At 47.3% G+C, this 18,416-nt stretch overlaps 1 pseudogene; it reads left to right on the plus strand.

Moving 5' to 3' along the window:
- Window positions 1-18,416, plus strand: part of LOC135556916 (unconventional myosin-Vc-like) — a 32,170-nt pseudogene that overhangs the window by 13,445 nt on the left and 309 nt on the right.

The raw sequence follows: 18,416 nt of genomic DNA on the forward strand, positions 1-18,416 counted from the left end.
AACTTCCTCAGCATGTTCTTGAGCGTTTGATTGAATCTCTACGAGCCCATCCGTTTGGGGATGGTAGGGAGTAGTCCTCAAGCCTTTAATGCCCAGCTGTCGGTGGAGTTGAACCATCAGTCGCGAGGTGAAGTTTGTCCCTTGGTCCGTCAGGATTTCATCTGGGATTCCTACACGAGAGAAGAGCTGAACAAGAGCACTGATTATTTTTGGAGTGGTTATGGAACGGAGTGGGAAGGCTTCTGGGAACCGGGTGGCATAGTCACAGATCACCAATATATACTTGTAACCTGCACTACTCTTCTCCAAGGGTCCAACAATGTCCATTGCAATTCTCTTGAATGGGGTAGAGATAACTGGCAGTGAACATAGAGGAGCCCGTTCAGACCTACGGACAGCACTGGTTTTCTGGCACGTGGGGCATGATTTGCAGTATTTTTGTACATCAGTATACATGGAGGGCCAAAAGAAACGGGAGCCTAGCCTAAGATAGGTCTTATGTTGCCCTAGATGGCCTGCCCATGGAACTGTATGTGCAAGGTTGAGAACAAGTGGTCTACAGGTAGATGGCACCACCAACTTCCTGCTATCTGCCTCTGACCCAAGGTAGAGTATGTGGTTGTCTACTGTGTAAATCCCCCCACATGAAGATTGACTGTCCCCCGCTAAGGCCTTGTCAAACAAACATTTCAAGGTTGCGTCAGACTTCTGCAGTGTAGCAAAATTTTGTGGAACATCCCATTGCACCTCTAACCCAGACACATCAGCAACAGGTACAGGGGTTCCCACATACTTCTCAAGACGCCGCTGGCGGCGTGACTTTCTGGGCCCTTTGGTTCCCCCTCGCACAGACTATCACACAAGTCAGGCAGAGGTTGTAAACCAGCTTTGGCCTGGGCACGAGTGACAACTGAACATGCCATCTGAACATCAGACTGGCAAACTGACTGCCCATATAGCTGACCCCCACACTTCCCAACAGATCAGAGAGTACAGGCACATCCCTCCCCAAAATCATCTCAAAAGGTAGCTTCTCCATTACCCCAACTTTGAGGAGGTATTTCTGACCCTGAATTTCAACTGTGAGCTCAGCTGTGGGCTGCTGTGACTGGTCACCATGGACACATTGGATCAGTGTCTGATGACCATAATCAATGTCATTAACAGGTACATTACCTTTTCTGATCAATGACAGGGAACTGCCGGTGTCAATCATTGCAGTAAGACTTTTACCATTCACTTTTACAGGTACCAAGCATGACCCTTCCCGAGTCTGTCTATTCTGAACACCATCCCCCTCTCTGGGTACATAACAGTAACCTGAGAGCTTGGATTTACGTAGCGGACACATTGAAGCTTTGTGCCCCTGCTGCCGGCAGTAAAAACAGGTCAGACCCCTCCCATCAGAGCAAACTGCATGATCCCTTACCTCCCTCCCAGACACATAACCCCCAGAGTTACCTCCACCATCTCTGGCGTTTCTGATGTCCCTTGTGTCTCTGAGACTCCTTGGAGCGGGTGCTGCAGGTTGTGGTGGGCCCCCTTTACGTGCATTAAGATACTGCAGTGCAAGCTTGGCCGCCATAAGCCCGTCCTTGGGCTCGTGCTCTCGGACCCAGGTTCGAATGTCGCGTGGTAGAACCTGTAGAAGTTGCTCGAGGATGATGACCTCCCCGATTTCGTCCTGTGTCTTCTCCCCCGGTCGAACCCATCGTCGGTAGAGACCCTTGAGGCGGTGGTACGTCTCTGTCGGCGACTCACCCGATGGCGTTGATGCAGCTCTGAAGCGTTGACGGTAGGTTTCCGGTGAGATGTCAAACTTCACCAGCAGCGCTTCCTTCAAGCCCTTGTAGACATTGAACAGCCCCTCATCCATTGCTGTGTAAGCCTCTAAGGCCTTGCCCGTGAGCAATGGGACAAGCCTGCAGGCCCACTCTACCTCAGGCCACTGCCACGTCTTAGCCATGCGCTCAAACCTCAGCAGGTAGTTTTCAATGTCCTCCCCTGCTGGTATGAGGGCATCTTTGGCTCCTTCCTCAGGAATGCTGGAAGATGGACGTTAACACTGCTGGACTGGTCTCCTGGTGCTGGCCTCATTACTGCTTGGGGTGCCTGCTGTGGAGTTGAAGTCCCTGCTGCATCGAGCCTTTGTCGTCCTGGTGTTGGAAGACCCAATCTTGGGCTCTCACTGACGAGTTCCGCCTGGTGGGGAGCTGTGAGGATAGATTGGCGTAGGCCACGTAACTCCTGCTTGAGGCCTTCGTCCCTCCTCTCAAGGCAGGTGAAAAGTTGCTGAAAAAGGGTTACCATGGTTGGGTGTGGTTCTGGTCCCCCAACTGCTCCTTCAGTCAGCAGCTCACCCAGTTCTGGTTGTCTTTGGCCCCGCGGTCGGGCTCCTAGTTTCTCATACTTGACCTCTTCTTCACCAGACGATTCCATGGTATTCCACCCCGGTTCAACTTCAGGTACCTTTTCTGACAGTTGATGCTGTTGCTGAGAACGCAATCCTGTACGCATTCCTTTACCTCTCTTGTTGGAATTCACTGATTTGCGGTACGCCATCCCACCACTGCCACCATATGTCACGTAGAGTAGGCCAGAAGGCTAAACTGGATAACCTAACCTCTATCAAAATAAAAAGATGGCGGAACCGCAAAAGTTCTTCTGTGCAAAGGTGTTTATTTACAAGTGATTCCGGAACAAAAACAACAGTACTGCCATCAACATCTACCTTATGGGACAGCTTAAAAACAATGCTGCCCCATCCACAGCTCAATCCAAACTGCCACTCCATGACCGAAAGAGAGGCTCCTTTTGTAGGGCTAGCCCCTCCCCTCAGAACAATTAACCCTAATTAATTAATCAATTAACAATAGAAACCTACATTTTCCATGAACTAAACATACTAAAGGATATACATTGCAACACAGTTTTAAACAATATCCCAACATAACATTTAATACATTACATCACTACTGACAATATCTTTCAATATGCCCATATGCATTTGAGCCATTTGGGACAGGCACTATAAAGCCAACCCAATTCCCTTAGCTCGGGTCCTTTTCCAGCATACCCGGAAGCTACAGAGATGGAGAGAGGAACAGAACAAACAAACAATGCGCTCATCCACAACATTGATAAGTATAATAATTATTGTATCTCTCAAATATGAACATTGACAAGTGTGAAATGCATGCACCAAGACAGAAGTTAATTTGTGTGTCGACCCACATTGTTAACTTATCTTATAATGGCGCAGGGAGGAGTGATGAATATGTGTGTGCGTTAAAGAACCAAATGCTGCCCGCGGCCAGTGACGGACTTCTAGGTACTACTACAACAGGCAGGTATGGTACTACTACAGCAGGTACTACTACAGCAGACAGGTACTACTACAGCAGGTACTACTACAACAGGCAGGTATGGTACTACTACAGCAGGTACTACTACAGCAGACAGGTACTACTACAGCAGGTACTACTACAGCAGACAGGTACAACTACAGCAGGTATTACTACAGCAGACAGGTACTACTACAGCAGGTACTGCTACAGCAGACAGGTACTACTACAGCAGACAAGTCGCTCTGGATAAGAGCGTCTGCTAAATGACTTAAATGTAAATGTAAATGTAGGTACTACTACAACAAGTACTACTACAGCAGGTACTACCACAGCAGACGGGTACTACTACAGCAGGTACTACTACAACAGGTATTACTACAGCAGACAGGTACTACTACAGCAGGTACTACCACAGCAGACAGGTACTACTACAGCAGGTTCTACTACAGCAGGTACTACTACAGCAGACAGGTACTACTACAGCAGACAGGTACTACTACTACAGCAGGCAGGTACTACTACAGCAGACAGGTACTACTACAGCAGGTACTACTACAGCAGACAGGTACTACTACAGCAGACAGGTACTACTACTACAGCAGGTACTACTACTGCAGACAGGTACTACTACAGCAGACAGGTACTACTACAACAGGTACTACTACAGCAGGTATTATTACAGCAGGTACTACTACAGCAGGTACTACTACAGCAGGTACTACTACAGCAGGTACTACTACAGCAGGTACTACTACAACAGGTACTACTACAGCAGGTACTACTACAACAGGTACTACAACAGACAGGTACTACTACAGCAGGTACTACTACAGCAGGTACTACTACAACAGGTACTACAACAGACAGGTACTACTACAGCAGGTACTACTACATCACCTTAGTCATCACATGCTGTTATGCATAGACTGCAGTTGTTGTTATTGTTGTGGTTGTGGTTCTTTTTTTACTTTGTCTTTCCCTCCTCTTCCTCGTCTTCATCTTCCTCCTCTACAGAAACAGGCCGGCTTCATATCATGCCTATAGCACTTGGGAATTTTGGGATCAGTATAGAAATGATCTCGATCGTCTCTCCGTCTCTCCAGTGAAACGGTGACGGCTGCAGCGTTGAAGCAGGGCTGGGCTTCTGTGGTCATTCAAAGGTACTGGAGAAGCTATCTGACCAGACAGATCTATAGAATGGTCCGTTCCTCCTCTATCATCATCCAAGCCTTCACTAGAGGCTGGATCGCCAGGAAACGCTACAAAAAGGTATCGTGCCTTCATCTCGATTGATTTTTATATCTACAAACATTTGTTGAGTGTGCCATCTGTGTATTTGCGCGTGTAACACCTCAGATGGTGGAGGTGCAGAAAGCACTGATCTTACAGAAGTATGCCCGGGCGTGGCTCGCCAGGAGAAGCTTCCAGAGCCTGCGCCGCCTGGTACACAACGTACAGCTCTCCTACAGGTGCCAGAAGCTCGGGAAGAAACTGGAAGATCAGGTAAAAATGTCCCCGACACTGGTACTGACTGAACGTCCCCCGCAGACCAGGGTTGTGTTCTGTAGGTACAAAAGAAGAAAATACTTTGAAACGGTGTGAAACAAACACAGAGGTACTTATCTGTACTAGTCCAATCAGAAACACTCATTTTCGTTTTTTTAAAAACATTTTCTCTTGCGTGCTCTTATGAACATGACCCAGTACTGACCTATGGTTGATTTATGCCCTGCTGTATGTATGACCCTCATGACCCAGTACTGACCTATGGTTGATTGATGCCCTGCTGTATGTATGACCCTCATGACCCAGTACTGACCTATGGTTGATTGATGCCCCTGTATGTATCATGACCCAGTACTGACCTATGGTTGATTGATGCCCTGCTGTATGTATGACCCTCATGACCCAGTACTGACCTATGGTTGATTGATGCCCTGCTGTATGTATGACCCTCATGACCCAGTACTGACCTATGGTTGATTGATGCCCTGCTGTATGTATGACCCTCATGACCCAGTACTGACCTATGGTTGATTGATGCCCTGCTGTATGTATGACCCTCATGACCCAGTACTGACCTATGACCTATGGTTGATTGATGCCCTGCTGTATGTATGACCCTCATGACCCAGTACTGACCTATGGTTGATTGATGCCCTGCTGTATGTATGACCCTCATGACCCAGTACTGACCTATGACCTATGGTTGATTGATGCCCTGCTGTATGTATGACCCTCATGACCCAGTACTGACCTATGGTTGATTGATGCCCTGCTGTATGTATGACCCTCATGACCCAGTACTGACCTATGACCTATGGTTGATTGATTGACCCTCATGACCCAGTACTGACCTATGTTGATTGATGCCCCTGTATGTATGACCCTCATGACCCAGTACTGACCTATGACCTATGGTTGATTGATGCCCTGCTGTATGTATGACCCTCATGACCCAGTACTGACCTATGACCTATGGTTGATTGATGCCCTGCTGTATGTCTCCCCAGGCCAAAGAGAACTGTGGGCTGTTGGAGAGGCTGACAGGTCTGGCCGGTGCTCACGCCCAAGGTCTAGACAAGCTGCGCTGTCTGGAGGCCCAGCTGGGGAAATCAGCCACTGAGAAGGCTTCGCTAGAGGAGCGAGAGAAGAAGATCAAGGAGGATGCAGACGATAGCTCAGCTTCAAGAGGAAAAAGACAAATTAATCGTTGAAAAGCAGAACTTGGAAAAGAAGTGTGCAGATTCAATAACAGAGATGAAAGGTAAGAGGGAGGACATGATGGCTCAGATGGTTTAGAGAGGAAATGATGGCTCAGATTGTTTAGAGAGGACATGATGGCTCAGATTGTTTAGGGAGGACATGATGGCTCAGATTGTTTAGGGAGGACATGATGGCTCAGATTGTTTAGAGAGGACATGATGGCTCAGATTGTTTAGAGAGGACATGATGGCTCAGATTGTTTAGGGAGGACATGATGGCTCAGCTTGTTGAGAGAGGACATGATGGCTCAGCTTGTTGAGAGAGGACATGATGGCTCAGATTGTTTAGAGGACATACGGGCTCAGATTGTTTAGAGAGGACATGATGGCTCAGATTGTTTAGAAAGGACATGCTGGCTCAGATTGTTTAGAGAGGACATGATGGCTCATATTCTTTAGAGAGGACATGTTGGCTCAGATTGTTTAGAGAGGAAATGATGGCTCAGATTGTTGAGAGAGGACATGATGGCTCAGATTGTTTAGAGGACATACGGGCTCAGATTGTTTAGAGAGGACATGATGGCTCAGATTGTTTAGAAAGGACATGCTGGCTCAGATTGTTTAGAGAGGACATGATGGCTCATATTCTTTAGAGAGGACATGTTGGCTCAGATTGTTTAGAGAGGAAATGATGGCTCAGATTGTTGAGAGAGGACATGATGGCTCAGATTGTTTAGAGGACATACGGGCTCAGATTGTTTAGAGAGGACATGATGGCTCAGATTGTTTAGAAAGGACATGCTGGCTCAGATTGTTTAGAGAGGACATGTTGGCTCAGATTGTTTAGAGAGGACATGATGGCTCAGATTGTTTAGAGAGGAAATGATGGCTCAGATTGTTGAGAGAGGACATGATGGCTCAGATTGTTTAGAGAGGAAATGATGGCTCAGATTGTTTAGAGAGGACATGATGGCTCAGTTTGTTCTATCCTATTTTTAAACCTCATAAAAGTCTGGTCTGTGGTTTAGATCAGGATTGCACTGACATACAGTATATGGTCAATTATTTACGCTGTGATTCACTTCTTTCACTTCCAGACAGATTTTATCAAATCAAGACAACTCTGAAAGAAGATTTGGAACGAGAAGAAAGATTGAGGAAGTAAGAGTTGCTTCATGTACCTATACCTTTTTTCAGACTTCTGAGCCGAGCCGAGCTAAACCAAGCCAAGCTGTACTGGGCTGACCTGGTTACACATCCACCATAGTAGCAGGACCAGTTCTGGTCAGAACAATGTGAAGGTATGGTTCAGGTCAGCACCAGTCCAGTGTGGTTCAGGTCCAGTACGGTATGGTTCAGGTCAGCACCAGTCCAGTGTGGTTCAGGTTCAGTATGGTTCAGGTCAGCACAAGTCCAGTATGGTTCAGGTCCAGTACAGTCCAATGTGGTTCAGGTCCAGTCCAGTGTGGTTCAGGTCCAGTACAGTATGGTTCAGGTCCAGTCCAGTATGGTTCAGGTCCAGTCCAGTGTGGTTCAAGTCCAGTCCAGTGTGGTTCAGGTCCAGTACAGTCCAGTATGGTTCAGGTCAGCACCAGTCCAGTATGGTTCAGGTCCAGTCCAGTGTGGTTCAGGTCCAGTCCAGTATGGTTCAGGTTCAGTCCAGTGTGGTTCAGGTCCAGTACAGTATGGTTCAGGTCCAGTCCAGTGTGGTTCATGTCCAGTCCAGTGTGGTTCAGGTCCAGTACAGTATGGTTCAGGTCAGCACCAGTCCAGTGTGGTTCAGGTCCAGTACAGTATGGTTCAGGTCAGCACCAGTCCAGTGTGGTTCAGGTCCAGTCCAGTGTGGTTCAGGTCCAGTCCAGTGTGGTTCAGGTCCAGTACAGTGTGGTTCAGGTCAGCACCAGTCCAGTGTGGTTCAGGTCCAGTCCAGTGTGGTTCAGGTCCAGTACAGTGTGGTTCAGGTCAGCACCAGTCCAGTGTGGTTCAGGTCCAGTCCAGTGTGGTTCAGGTCCAGTCCAGTGTGGTTCAGGTCCAGTCCAGTGTGGTTCAGGTCAGCACAATAGTGTGAAATGGGCACAAGATTGATCTAGTTTTGTTTCTCAGGATTGCAGAGAACAACCTTGACCTGCAGAAGGAGGACCGTGAGAAGGAGGTGGAGGTTCTGAGGAAGGAGAACAGGAGGCTGAAGGAGGAGAGAGTTGGCCTACAGAGACAGACGGAGGAGGCGGCGCAGGTCAACACTGATCTACAGGACCAGGTCATACAGCTCACCAGGCACGTCAAGGTGAGGGTTCATAGGTCATACAGCTCACCAGGCACGTCAAGGTGAGGGTTCATAGGTCATACAGCTCACCAGGCACGTCAAGGTGAGGGTTCATAGGTCATACAGCTCACCAGGCACGTCAAGGTGAGGGTTCATAGGTCATACAGCTCACCAGGCACGTCAAGGTGAGGGTTCATAGGTCATACAGCTCACCAGGCACGTCAAGGTGAGGGTTCATAGGTCATACAGCTCACCAGGCACGTCAAGGTGAGGGTTCATAGGTCATACAGCTCACCAGGCATGTCAAGGTGAGGGTTCATAGGTCATACAGCTCACCAGGCAAGTCAAGGTGAGGGTTCATAGGTCATACAGCTCACCAGGCACGTCAAGGATGAGGGTTCATAGGTCATACAGCTCACCAGGCACGTCAAGGTGAGGGTTCATAGGTCATACAGCTCACCAGGCACGTCAAGGTGAGGGTTCATAGGTCATACAGCTCACCAGGCACGTCAAGGTGAGGGTTCATAGGTCATACAGCTCACCAGGTTCACGATGAGGGTCATAGGTCATACAGCTCACCAGGCACGTCAAGGTGAGGGTTCATAGGTCATACAGCTCACCAGGCACGTCAAGTTGAGGGTTCATAGGTCATACAGCTCACCAGGCACGTCAAGGTGAGGGTTCATAGGTCATACAGCTCACCAGGCACGTCAAGGTGAGGGTTCATAGGTCATACAGCTCACCAGGCACGTCACGATGAGGGTTCATAGGTCATACAGCTCACCAGGCACGTCAAGGTGAGGGTTCATAGGTCATACAGCTCACCAGGCACGTCAAGGTGAGGGTTCATAGGTCATACAGCTCACCAGGCACGTCAAGGTGTGGGTTCATAGGTCATACAGCTCACCAGGCACGTCAAGGTGAGGGTTCATAGGTCATACAGCTCACCAGGCACGTCAAGGTGAGGGTTCATAGGTCATACAGCTCACCAGGCACGTCAAGGTGAGGGTTCATAGGTCATACAGCTCACCAGGCACGTCAAGGTGAGGGTTCATAGGTCATACAGCTCACCAGGCACGTCAAGGTGAGGGTTCATAGGTGTCACGAACCGGCTCAAAGCCCGTAACAAAAGGGAGACAACATGGAGATAAGGAGTGACAAAACATATATTTATTAAATAAAGTAAACTAAGTACAATATACAATGGTGTGTGTAATCAGTAATCAGTAGTGTAAGTGAGTGTTTTGGCATGCATGAATGTGATAATGCAGGGTGTTGAAAGGTGCCAAAGCAAACAACCAAAAGGCCACCAAGATACACAACATAATCTATAAAGGTGTCTGCATGGAGAGAGTCTCCTCCATGAATGGGGAAGTGGTGTGTTTATTCTATGACACAGCGGCCCAGGTGTTCCCCATGTAGCTGACGACCCTCCCAACTCCGCCCACCGGCATCCTAATAAGGAAACAAGAACAAAGAGAATACGGCAGACAGAGTGGGAGGGTCGTCACAATAGGTCATACAGTTTACCAAACACGTCACGGTAAGGGTTCAAAGGTCATATAGTTTACCAAGCATGTCAAGGTGAGGGTTCAAAGGTCATACAGTTTACCAAGCATGTCAAGGTAAGGGTTCAAAGGTCATATAGTTTACCAAGCATGTCAAGGTGAGGGTTCAAAGGTCATACAGTTTACCAAGCATGTCAAGGTAAGGGTTCAAAGGTCATAAAGTTTACCAAGCATGTCAAGGTGAGGGTTCAAAGGTCAGACAGTTTACCAAGCATGTCAAGGTAAGGGTAAAGGTTCAAATTAAATCAAACTTGATTTAAAGTGCATTTAGAATCGCAACACACTGACATTAAAACAACAATGACAAAATATAGAAATCGAAACAATCACTTATTAAAATCCCGACTAAAAGTGATTTAAAAACCTCTAATGGAGTCTGTCCCTTCTAACTGACAGGGCTGTTCCATAACTGAGGTGTTTTAATAGAGAATGCTGCCCGCCTTGGTTCTGGAACCGTAAGCAGACCGGCGCCTTGGGAGCGGAGCGCCCTAACGAGCATGTCTGTCAGACAAGGAAGGGCATGGCCATGCAGTGCCTTAAAAGTTCATAGTAAGATGTAAAAATCAGACCGATACTTTACAGACAGCCAGTGTAGTGCAGATAAAGCTGGAGTGATGTGATCATGCCTTGTGTTGGTTAAAATTCCAGCTGCAGTGTTCTGTACAAGATGTAGGCTTCTAATAGTAGAGACTGAGCATTGTATTGGTCACATACATGGGGCGGCAGGGTAGCCTAGTGGTTAGAGTGTTGGACTAGTAACCGAAAGGTTGCAAGTTCAAACCCCAGAGCTGACAAGGTACAAATCTGTCGTTCTGCCGCTGAACAGGCAGTTAACCCACTGTTCCTAGGCCGTCATTGAAAATAAGAATTTGTTCTTAACTGACTTGCCTAGTTAAATAAAGGTAAAAAAAAAAAAAATTACACATGGTTAGCAGATGTTATTGCGAGTGTATCGAAATGCTTATGCTTCTAGATTCGACAGTGCAGCAGTATTTATGTCACGTTCGTCGTAATAATTACCGGACCAAGCTGTAGCGCGATATGGTTTCCACATATTATTTACTAGAAACGCACAAAACAACAACATACATACACTAATTCAAAACAATATCCCACAAACACAGGTGGAAAGAATGCTACTTAAATATGATCCCCAATTAGAGACCACGATAGCCAGCTGCCTCTAATTGGGAATCATACCAACCACCAACATAGAAAAACTAAACATAGACAATAATAACTAGAAAACCCCCCAGTCACACCCTGACCAACTATACCATAGAAAAACAAAGGCTCTCTATGGTCAGGGTGTGACAATTTAACAGGTAATATCTAACAATTCCACAACAAAACCAAATATCTAACAAATTCCACAACAAAACCTAATACACACAATCTAGTAAAGGAATGGGATGAGAATATATACTGTAAGTATAAAATATATAGATGAGCAGCGACAGAGCGGCTAAGATGCAATAGATAGTAAAGAATAGATAGTGAAGGATGCCGTATACAGTATATACATATGAGATGAGAAATGTGAGATATGTAAACATTCTTAAAGTGCCGTTATTAAAGTGACAAGTGTTTCATTTATTAAAGTGGCCAATGATATCAAGTGTGTAAGTAGGCAGCCGCCTCTCTGTGCTAGTGGTGGATGTTTAACAATCTGATGGCCTTGAAATAGAAGCTGTTTTTCAATCTCTCTCTCCCAGCTTTGATGCACCTGTACTAACCTCGCCTTCTGGATGGAAGCGGGGTGAACAGGTTGTGGCTCGGGTGGTTGTTGTCCTTAATGATCTTTTTTGCCTTCCTGTGACATTCGGTGTTGTAGGTGTCCTAGAGGGCAGGTAATTTGCCCCCGGTGATGCATTGTGCAGACCATACCACCCTCTGGAGAGCCATGCGGTTGTGGGCAGTGCCCTACCAGGCGGTGATACAGCCCGACAGGATGCTTTCAATTTTGCACCTGTAAAAGTTAGTGAGGGTTTTTGGTGACAAACCAATTTTTTTCAGCATCCTGAGGTTGAAGAGGCGCTGTTGCGCCTTCTTCACCACACTGTCTGTGTGCGTGGACTATTTCAGTTTGTCTGGGATATGTACACGAGGAACTTAAAATGTTCCACTTTCTCCGCTGCTGTCCCATCGATGTGGATAGGGGGGTGCTCCCTTTGCTGTTTCCTGAAGTCAACGATCATCTCTTTTGTTTTGCTGACATTGAGTGAGAGTTTATTAGCTTGACACCACACTCCGAGGGCCCTCACCTCCTCCCTTTAGGCTGTCTCGTCGTTGTTGGTAATCAAGCCTACCACTGTAGTGTCATCTGCAAACTTGATGATTGAGTTGGAGGCGTGCATGGCCACGCAGTTGTGGGTGAACAGGGAGTACAGGAGAGGGCTGAGAATGCACCCTTGTAGGGCCCCAGTGTTGAGGATTAGCGGAGTGGAGATGTTGTTTCCTACCTTCAGCACCTGGGGGCGGCCCATCAGGAAGTCCAGCACCAAGTCCGGGGTCAAGACCCAGGGTCTCAAGCTTAATGATGAGTTTGGAGGCTATTATGGTGTTGAATGCTGAGCCGTAGTCAATGAACAGCATTCTTACATAGGTATTCCTCTTGTCCAGATGGGATAGGGCAATGTGATGGCGATTGAATCATCTGTGGACCTATTGGGGCGGTAAGCAAATTGGAGTGGGTCTAGTGTAACAGGTAGGATGGAGGTGATATGATCCTTGACTAGTCTCTCAAAGCACTTCATGATGACATAGTCATTTAGTTCAGTTACCTTAGCTTTCTTGGGAACAGGAACAGTGGTGGCCATCTTGAAGCATGTGTGAACAGCAGACTGGGATAGGGATTGATTGAATATGTCCGTAAACACACCAGCCAGCTGGTCTGCGCATGCTCTGAGGACGAGGCTGGGGATGCCGTCTGGGCTGGCAGCCTTGCAAGGGTTAACACGTTTAAATGTTTTACTCGCGTCGGCCACAGAGAAGGAGAGCCCATAGTCTTTGGTAGCGGGCCGTGTCGGTGGCATTGTATTGTCCTCAAAGCGCGCAAAGAAGTTATTTAATTTGTCTGGGAGAAAGACGTCGATGTCCGGGACGGGGCTGTTTTTCTTTTTGTAATCCCTGATTGTCTGTAGACCCTGCCACATACGTCTCATGTTTGAGCCGTTGAATTGCAACTCCACTTTGTCTCTATACTGACGCTTTGATTGACTTACGGAGGGAATAACTACACTGTTTGTATCCAGTCATGTTTCCAGTCGCCTTGCCATGATTAAATGCGGCGGTACGTGCTTTCAGTTTTGCGCGAATGCTGCCATCAATCCACGGTTTCTGGTTAAGGAAGGTTTTAGTAGTCACAGTGGGTACAACATCTCCTATACACTTCCTATACACTTGCTCACCGAGTCAGCGTACTGTATAGGTCAATGTTATTGTCTGAGGCTACCCGGAACATATCCCAGTCCATGTGATCGAATCAATCTTGAAGCGTGGAATCCGATTGGTCAGACCAGCATTAGATAGACCTTCCTGTTTTAGTTTCTGCCTATAGGAGGGGAGCAACAAGATGGAGTCATGGTCAGATTTGCCAAAACGAGGCCAGGGGAGGACCTTGAATGCATCACGGAAGTTAGAGTAGCAGTCGTCGAGTGTGTTACTCTCTCGTATACTGCAATTGATATGCTGATCGAATTTAGGTAGCCTTATTCTCAGATTAGCTTTGTTAAATTCCCCACCTACAATAAAATGCAGCCTCAGGATATATGGTTTCCAGTTTGCATAAAATCCAGTGAAGTTTCTTGATGGCCGTCTTGGTATCCGCTTGCTGGGGGATATACACGGCTGTGACGATAACCGAGGCGAGATCTCTTGGGAGATAATACGGTCAGCATTTGATTGTGAGGAATTCTTGGTCAGGTGAACAAAAGGACTTGAGTTCTTGTATGTTGTAACAATTACACCGTGAGTCGTTAATCATGAAGCATACACGCCCGTGTAACCGGTGTCAAATGGATAGCTAGTTAGCGGAGTGTTCAGTAATAGTGTTTCAATCGGTGACGTCACTCGCTCTGAGACCTTGAAGTAGTTGTTCCTCTTGCTCTGCAAGGGCTGCAGCTTTTGTTGAGCGATGGGTAGCGATGCTTTGTGGGAGGCAGTTGTTGATATGTGCAGAGGGTCCCTGGTTCGAGCCCAGGTAGGAGCGAGTAGAGGGACAGAAGCAAATCTGTTACATTGATGCTGTTGACTAGCCATGTTTCCGTGAAACAGAGTATGTTACAATCCTGGATATCTCTTTGGAAAGCAACTCTTGCCCTAATTTAGTCGACTTTGTTAACTTGGGACTGAACATTAGCGAGTAATATACTCGGAAGTGGTGGGTGGTGTGCGCGCCTCCGAAACCTCACTAGAAAACCGCTCCGGCAGCATCTCCCCCTACGGTGTTGTTTTGGGTCGGCCTCTGGAATCGGTTCAAATGCACTGGGAGGTGCAGACAAAGGATCTGCTTTGGGAAAGTCGTATTACTGGTCGTAGTACTGGTTGTGCTGGTAAGTTGACATCTCTCTGATATCCACTAGCTGTATGTAATAACACTTAAGGTTTTCTGGGCTAACAATGTAAGAAATAATACATTAAAAAAAACAAAGGAAGGAAGCGAAGCTGCCATCTCTATCGGCACCATCTTGTGTGCCATCTTGTGTTCTGGACTGGACGGCATTACAGTAGTCTTGCCTAGTTGATAGTAGAGACTGAGCAGCTGGAGAGGAGGGCATTACAGTAGTCTAGCCTAGTTGATAGTAGAGACTGAGCAGCTGGAGAGGAGGGCATTACAGTAGTCTAGCCTAGTTGATAGTAGAGACTGAGCAGTTGGAGAGGAGGGCATTACAGTAGTCTAGCCTAGTTGATAGTAGAGACTGAGCAGCTGAAGAGGAGGGCATTACAGTAGTCTAGCCTAGATGATAGTAGAGACTGTGCAGCTGAAGAGGAGGGCATTAAAGTAGTCTAGCCTTGATGATAGTAGAGACTGAGCAGTTGGAGAGGAGGGCATTACAGTAGTCAGGCCTAGTTGATAGTAGAGACTGAGCAGCTGGAGAGGAGGGCATTACAGTAGTCTAGCCTAGTTGATAGTAGAGACTGAGCAGCTGAAGAGGAGGGCATTACAGTAGTCTAGCCTAGATGATAGTAGAGACTGTGCAGCTGAAGAGGAGGGCATTAAAGTAGTCTAGCCTTGATGATAGTAGAGACTGAGCAGTTGGAGAGGAGGGCATTACAGTAGTCTAGCCTAGTTGATAGTAGAGACTGAGCAGCTGAAGAGGAGGGCATTACAGTAGTCTAGCCTAGATGATAGTAGAGACTGAGCAGCTGGAGAGGAGGGCATTAAAGTAGTCTAGCCTTGATGATAGTAGAGACTGAGCAGTTGGAGAGGAGGGCATTACAGTAGTCTAGCCTAGATGATAGTAGAGACTGTGCAGCTGAACAGAGGGCATGACAGTAGCTAGATGATAGTGACTGAGCAGCTGGAGAGGAGGGCATGACAGTAGTCTAGCCTAGTTGATAGTAGAGACTGAGCAGCTGAAGAGGAGGGCATTACAGTAGTCTAGCCTAGTTGATAGTAGAGACTGAGCAGCTGAAGAGGAGGGCATTACAGTAGTCTAGCCTAGATGATAGTAGAGACTGTGCAGCTGAAGAGGAGGGCATTAAAGTAGTCTAGCCTTGATGATAGTAGAGACTGAGCAGTTGGAGAGGAGGGCATTACAGTAGTCTAGCCTAGTTGATAGTAGAGACTGAGCAGCTGAAGAGGAGGGCATTACAGTAGTCTAGCCTAGATGAGTAGAGTGAGCAGCTGGAGAGGAGGGCATTAAAGTAGTCTAGCCTTGATGATAGTAGAGACTGAGCAGTTGGAGAGGAGGGCATTACAGTAGTCTAGCCTAGATGATAGTAGAGACTGTGCAGCTGAACAGCAGGGCATGACAGTAGTCAGGCCTAGATGATAGTAGAGACTGAGCAGCTGGAGAGGAGGGCATGACAGTAGTCTAGCCTAGATGATAGTAGAGACTGAGCAGCTGGAGAGGAGGGCATTAAAGTAGTCTTGCCTAATTGATAGTAGAGACTGAGCAGCTGGAGAGGAGGGCATTAAAGTAGTCTAGCCTTGATGATAGTAGAGACTGAGCAGTTGGAGAGGAGGGCATTACAGTAGTCTAGCCTAGATGATAGTAGAGACTGTGCAGCTGAACAGCAGGGCATGACAGTAGTCAGGCCTAGATGATAGTAGAGACTGAGCAGCTGGAGAGGAGGGCATGACAGTAGTCTAGCCTAGATGATAGTAGAGACTGAGCAGCTGGAGAGGAGGGCATTACAGTAGTCTAGCCTAGTTGATAGTAGAGACTGAGCAGCTGGAGAGGAGGGCATTACAGTAGTCTAGCCTAGATGATAGTAGAGACTGAGCAGCTGGAGAGGAGGGCATTAAAGTAGTCTAGCCTAGATGATAGTAGAGACTGAGCAGCTGGAGAGGAGGGCATTAAAGTAGTCTAGCCTAGATGATAGTAGAGACTGAGCAGCTGGACAGCAGGGCATTACAGTAGTCTAGCCTAGATAAGATAAATGCATGGACCAGTTTTTCAGCATCTGGCTGAGAGATGAAGTGTGTAATTCTGAGATGGAAGAATGCTGTTTTGAATTTGTTTTTTTTTATGTGGTTGTCAACAGTTAGGCCCGGGGTCAAAGGTAACACCAAGGCTTTTTAACAACCATGTTTTGGTTTAATGAATCAACCATCAATGTTGAGAGTGAGGGCTGAGCGTAAAAGCATTGTCAAGGTGAGGGTTCAAAGGTCATACAGCTCACCAAGCAGGTCAAGGTGAGGCCGCAGGGTGAAGGGTTAATGGACTGATATACACTGAAGGCATACATCTTCTTACAAATTATAGTTCTTAAGAAAAGGATCTAATATTGGTGAGCAGAGGCTTAGAATCCATTCTTATTTTGAAGATGGACTTTTTTTTTTAGGTAGCACCTGTGTTTCTCTTTCCAGGTGATACCCGAGTTACGTGAAGATCTTCACAACCTGCAGACCCAGAGAGATGATCTAGGCAGGAAGATGAAGAATCAGTCAGAACAGGCCAGAGGTAGCTTTCTATATTCTATTATAAAACTGGGTGGTTCCAGCCCTGAATGCTGATTGGCTGACAGCCGTGGTATATCAGACCGTATATCACGGGTATGACTAAACATTTATTTTTACTGCTCTAATTACGTTGGTAACCAGTTTATAACAGCAATAAGGAACCTCAGGGGTTTGGGATATATGGCTAATATAGGGCTGTATCCAGGCACTCCGCATTGCGTCATGCTTAAACAGCCCTTAGCCGTGGTATATTGGCCATATACCACACCTCCTCAGACCTTATTGCTTAAAAAATACTCTCTGTAATGTGTTGTGTTATGGGTATTTTTCTATTCATGCCAACAGTGTCTTTATGTGGATTGATGAATGCTTTACAAATCCAGATGATTTTGTTGTCACTTCTCATACATGATTGTTTGTGGCTCTCTCCGTATAGCCAAGATGAGTGTGATCACAAGACAACTTCTTTGTGGCATGGTTGAAGAGGAGGTCATTTCCAGGTAGTCTAATGGCATTATGCATTTCCTAAAATGTGTGAGAAGAAAAGTTCACTTTAGCTTTAAGCATTACACATGTTTCCGTTGAAAGGTTGACCTCCGACAGTCCAGACCAGATCTATGAAGTTGGGAATTTGTCGACTGCATTTGATGGACTGCAGAAAGCTACCAGGTTTGAGACACCACCTGTACATTTACTGACTAAAGTATGCTACTTGTTTAGCTAACTAAGGCAGTGTTTCCCAACTCCAGTCCTCCAGTACCCTCAACAGCCCAACTCCAGTCCTCCAGTACCCCCAACAGCCCAACCCCAGTCCCCCCAACAGCCAACTCCGGTTGTCCAGTCCCCCCAACAGCCCAACCCCAATCCTCCAGTCCCACCAACAGCTCAACACAGGTCCTCCAGTACCCCCAACAGCCAACTCCAGTCCTCCAGTACCCTCAACAGCCCAACTCCAGTCCTCCAGTCCCACCAACTGCCCAACCCTGGTCCTACAGTACCCCCAACAGACAACTCCAGTCCTCCAGTACCCCCAACAGCCAACTCCGGTTCTCCAGTACCCCCAACAGCCCAACTCCAGTCCTCCAGTACCCCCAACAGACAACTCCGGTTCTCCAGTACCCCCAACAGCCCAACTCCAGTCCTCCAGTACCCCCAACAGACAACTCCGGTCCTCCAGTCCCCCCAACAGCCCAACTCCAGTCCTCCAGTACCCCCAACAGACAACTCCGGTTCTCCAGTACCCCCAACAGCCCAGCTCCAGTCCTTCAGTACCCCCAACAGCCCAACCCTGATCCTACAGTACCCCCAACAGCCCAACCCCAGTCCTCCAGTCCCCCCAAAACCCAACCCCCAACAGGGTTCTCCAGTACCCCCAACAGCCAACTCCGGTTCTCCAGTACCCCC

This window comes from Oncorhynchus masou, chromosome 15, assembly GCF_036934945.1.
Source record: "Oncorhynchus masou masou isolate Uvic2021 chromosome 15, UVic_Omas_1.1, whole genome shotgun sequence".
Classification (NCBI taxonomy): Eukaryota; Metazoa; Chordata; class Actinopteri; order Salmoniformes; family Salmonidae; genus Oncorhynchus; species Oncorhynchus masou.